Raw genomic sequence first — 5,515 nt, forward strand, 5'->3', positions numbered from 1 at the left:
AAGGTATCAAATGGCACTATTTTAACTAAGTAAAAATAAAACAGCTTAGAACAGAGTGCACCGTATCATGTTATATTTCTCACATATCGTATATACGGTCTATATAAGACATACATATATATAACACATGTCATTTAGGTAAATATTACCTCTGGCGTAAGAAGCAGTTTACCGAAGAGAAACGCAATTTAGTACCCACTCGTCTCCTACGTATAAGATTACATTGACTATTTAACCACTGCGTAAACCTCAGACCTTGAAGTCATGTCGTTTAAACTATTCATGAACTATCGGCACGCTAAGACAGTATTTCGCCATCGAGCGGCCGCAATTGGCGCCCCCCAAAAACACAAACGCTGAACTAGAAGCCGCCAGCTGGTGCAAAAGAGACGAACCCGTTAACACGGAGCGTTGGCTTTACTGTGAGAATCTGACGCAACAATTCGCTTGTAGTACTCAGCCTTTCGAGGAAAGACGGCCCAAAAGAATTTCCGCGGAACTGGACAGATCGAAAAAAAAAGATAAAATAAAGTATACCAACATTTTGTTAATAAAAGCGGAGTAGAACACAGAGGACAAGATTCATTATCTTCTAGAGTACCACGTAGCACAAGTAATACATAGAGTCTGTTTCAAACAGAACAGGTACAAGTATTAAATCACAATAGAAATAGGAAGTATCTTATTTTCCCAATTGATGTGTAAAAACAATTTTTTTTTTGCAATTTACATGTAGACGATGGAGTATGGCGGTCTATGTAAGTATAAATACGTATATTCGATCTATTTAAGCCAGATGTTTAATCTAGAACACGCAGCATCGCTTAGCAGCAACATTTGTCGTACCATGTTAGACGTGTAAACATAAAACCCAATTTAGTGAGTTTAAGGATAAAACTTGTGCTGTATCAAATGTATTTTAAGGTAGACATAATCTGGCCAGTCGCCGTTTTGACAGCGACGATGAAAATCTTCATAGCAGCGCCCCGGGGCTACCTGAGCTAAATATTAGCCGCACCTAATATATCACGGCACAAAAGTCATTTACGCCAAATTGCGAAAAGTTTACAGAACAACATTAGCAATAGAGCGCTTGCATTCGAAGTATGACTATTTTCGTATGAAACAAACAGCTTGATAATCGACGCAAGACCGCTCAACGAAAAACTCTAAATAAGGAACCAGATCGTCACATACAACATAAAAAGCATTGCAAAAAGGTCAAAGCTCTATTCAACAACGCACTGAAATCGCAATAGTAAAAAAAAAAATACAGTAACCTATATTCGGTAAGCACGGAAAAAGTTTGAATAGAAGAGAGAAGCTAGCTAAGACGATTAAGAACAGAATAAAGGCGAGGGATGTTCTGGATGCCCAGATATACGACGTTGTAAAATGGACGGACTGTGGCGTATTCCACTAGGTCGCGACAATTACAGAAGTAAATCGCTTAACGCGACTGAACGGCGTTTATGACCGTGTGTACTTATGGATGGGTCCGGAATTTAAGACGTAAACGACTTCGAATCAAAACCAATGCTGGACTATAAAAGATAAGTTTAATAGACAACACCTCAGTGAACCCTACAGGTGTGGCTGGCACTGAAGATTTAGGGTTCACCTTACTTCAAAATGTACATTTGCGCTGTATTCGAGCTACGCTTATACATGGTAGTGAACGACAAAATCCAATCAAATTTACTTTTAATAAATTAGGGTGACATGAGATCAGACAGATTATAGCCATTTGAAAGCGCTCTGGTCCTTGCCACGGAAATGAGATGTGTTCACTGAGGCTGGCTAGCGATTCAACGATTACTGTAGCCGGTGAAGGGCTGCTCTGAGAATGCGGTAACCAGTTTGTTCTTATCAAATCGTCTATGTAACTTTCGTCATATCTCCTAATAGGTCTCTCGGCGTATTCCAACCGTCTTAAAGGGCGTACTTTTTCATCATATTTAATAGTTTTCAGCTATATGGATGGCTCAAGAAGAATAGTTAAATTTAGTTCTTCGATTTCCTAGTTAAACCAAGTACTGGTCTGCCTTCCCGCTATCTCATAACTCAAGTTTAAGGGGTGACCATGGGTACGTTTTTCCTTCAAGCTAACGAGACCTCGATTCGTATCATCACTGTGATCCTATCGACAAAGCTGTCAAACAACATATCTCGCCTTGAACAGACATAGTTGAAACACTAACATTTTAGACCTGCTACTGGTTAATCATAGGTGATCAGGAAATTTACTATCGAATGTAGGCGTGCAAAGTGTCATTAGCAGGTTTATGGATAGCTATTTAAAAAGCCACTCGTCAAAATTCTCGACAGACATAGATCGACGTCCATCTAACATTCGCTGCACTAATCATGTTTAAAGTATTTCCTCTTTTGTTGGCCTTTACGGCCGTCATCATGACGGTTACGTCCGCGTCAGATTTTATGAAGTCGTTTGACGACTGTACACAGTCGGTCGATATTATGGATAAAAAGGTTAAGGATCAGATTTTAGAGGTCATTCAAAAATATCGCAGTGGTACAGGTAAGCGCAGAATATTCTTTCTTCCTTTCGTTGCTTCCTCGGTGCGAAATACCTTAGTTACTGAATTTTTTTACAGAAATTTTTTTTTCACAATTAATGGAATTTCAATTCAAATTTTTGAAAATCCGTAACTAACACTATAAATATAAGATTCGATCACTGCATATAGACGCGTTTTAACCTAATTGAACCATTTACTGTTCATGTAAACTATTGACAAATGCTTTTTTTTTTTTGTTTTTGAGACTATATCTATATCTAAGGCTATATGTGGAGTCAATGAATTTTTTGCGCCTACTGAAAATGTAATATGTGACAGTCATGATCGTTCGATATATTCCGCTGTTGGGACCTAAACAATTCACTCGTCATTTTTTTTTTAAATTTTCTTTAATCTATAAATTACTTTTACAGTGTACCAAGCATCACTCGAACAGGCTATATAAAAAATGTTCCAGCGAAGTTAACTTTAGGCTGAGTCAAAGCTGCTAGAAGGCGTAGAAAATCGCAAAATAACAAACCGCTTGAGCTAATCTGCATGACTCAATTGGCAATTGATACTCTCTCCTCCAATACGACCGTTAGTTTTTGCAGATCAGTTCCGTATTTCAATATCCAGATGTACAAAAAATATATTTTTGAGCCTCTTTGATGATTTTCTTTGAACTCTTCAAATCTTAACCCCATTACTTCTATCTCGGTTTGCCCTATAGAAATCTTTAGCATTTTTTAGAAGGCGCATAAAAACTCATATTAAAGTATACCGTCGACTCCGAGCGAAAAAATTTAAATATCATTGACACTTCGCCCAACGCAAAAAGATTCGACAACCAATCTTTGTCAAAATTTCGAGAGTGACGCACTTTTCTTTCTCTATCACGGGTTTGTTGCTTTGTTAAAAAAAAAACGAAGTTTTTGTCTGCACGAGCGGAAATAGCGGATGAACGCATGCCCGTTACGATAAGTAGCTTGCTCAAGCTTGCATTAGAGGCCGTACCCCATATCTACCGTCAAAGTACCTTAAGTAATGTTTTTGCGGCTTACAAACTGATCGCTGTAACTTCCTTGTAAAATAAACGGAACTTAAGGCAAATCTTTATCGAGATCTAGTTGGCATGTGGTAGGACTAGAATGATCTTAAGCACTATTTGAGAAGGACAAGGTGGTCAATAAAAAATGAACATTTCTGGTGATAAAGCGTAAATGAAATTGTTGAATGGATGAGAAAGTCGTGGAAAGTGACAGTGAATACACAACAGATGAATTAATTGTTGAAGTTCGAGTAAAACGGCGCACTATTTTTTTTAGGCGGAACAAACAGTATCGTTTATTTACTAGCATAATAACCACGAAACGCTTTAATGCCAGCCCAGAAATATTCTATTCAGATAGTTTCTGCTTGCGCTGTTATTTTTCTACTGAATATACCGAATCAGGTCAGATTTACGCGTCAGAAACTCATTACCAGATCAAAATTAAGTCGTCTTATTTAATATTCAGTTAATAGTCAACTTTGAATAGAAAAATTACATAAACAAAGGGCGATCTAGTCTAAACTTTCTATCCGTAACACTCCCGCTACCTTTACAGAAAAATTGACTTCCGGCATGGTGGCGTCCATCGAAAAGGATGTACAAGCGGAGTTCGTAAAATTTAATCTGGGAGACAAGTTTAATGGATTCAAGATGTGCATGAAATCGAAAATGGACCTGAAATAGACGCGTGAAAGGTTAACGCGAAGCGTAACAAACGGCACACATAGAAGTTCATAGCCTAATTAATGCCAACCTTAAATATTACACTGCGACCTGCGGAGGAAATAAGTCGCTAAGGAAATTGCTAAATATACTGAAATCATGTAAAACTACGCTTCTATCACTGAAATCATCACAGCGTACCACAATAACAATAGCGACAATAACTACTCTATTAATTATGTATTTCAGATATCGATTGTCCATTTCTTGTGGCACTCATACGTGCAGTAGATAATCTAATTTAGAGATTTTTTGGCCCCACAAGAAGCAATTTTAATATAGTTTATACCGAACAGTTTATACTGCAGTAACAGTTTTTGGTAATATATTCCGCTGCCTTTACGCGAACTATATAAGTATATCATACCAAGTATTTTAGACCTTATTAGTAATACGGCCCAATTTTACTACAATGAGCTTTTTGCGTGAGCACAGAGTCATATTGGTCCAGCTTTAGGTAACTTCTTCAATTCAATCTCACATCTCCGTTCAAGTCTCCACTCCAATTCAATGTAAAAAAACAAGTATATATTTCGCTGATATTATACATAATTCAGCTTTTTTACTAATGTCCACGCTCATTTTCTGCAAGAAATCTCAATGATGTGAATAACTGCCGTTATGTGCTGCGAAATCTTTTTACTCTTACTTGGCTAATTCTTCAGTTGAACTGCTTCTGACTGGGACTCGGTTTGTTGATATATCAACCGTTTGATCAGGACTCAAGAATATATAACGGAGCATTTTTTCTGTTTCGCCAGAATCTATTTCCACATTTTATCGCCAGTACCTATTTGATTAAAAACTAGCCCCCTGTTGCTATACTAATTCAATGGAGCTGTATTTTTCCGGCGGTTCGAAATGACCAATTGAGCGAGCCACTTCCAACTGAAAAACAGGTTCCTATCGAGTTTTCTACGGCCATCGTAATTGGGCTTGACTGTCGTAATTCCTTCCTTCTAAAACATTTGAGAACTTTCGATCAGTAGAGCATCATTCAAGTGAAGATCCCTTTCCACAAGCTAGCAAAGCATCTTCAATAGATATAACAAACGATTGTTTAATTAGTGCAGTCATAAATTTCACTAATTAATAGGAATTTAAGACATAAATAACATACAGTGTTCTTGTCTAAGAATTTTACTTAAATGTCTTCTTTATTGCCACTAGACGTCAAGAGGAAATCTTGTTCAAACTACGTAGAGAAATACGCATCCTG

General features: G+C 37.4%; 1 long non-coding RNA gene across 1 annotated transcript; it reads left to right on the forward strand.

The window, feature by feature from the left end:
- The first annotated feature begins 2,308 nt into the window (after positions 1-2,308).
- On the forward strand, positions 2,309-5,439 carry LOC147751754 (uncharacterized). Its single transcript, XR_015315979.1, has 2 exons — positions 2,309-2,539; positions 4,130-5,439. It is a non-coding gene; the product is annotated as an uncharacterized LOC147751754 (long non-coding RNA).
- The last annotated feature ends 76 nt before the right edge of the window (positions 5,440-5,515 follow it).

This window comes from Varroa jacobsoni, unplaced genomic scaffold, assembly GCF_002532875.2.
Source record: "Varroa jacobsoni isolate VJ856 unplaced genomic scaffold, vjacob_1.0 contig05723, whole genome shotgun sequence".
Taxonomy (NCBI): domain Eukaryota; kingdom Metazoa; phylum Arthropoda; class Arachnida; order Mesostigmata; family Varroidae; genus Varroa; species Varroa jacobsoni.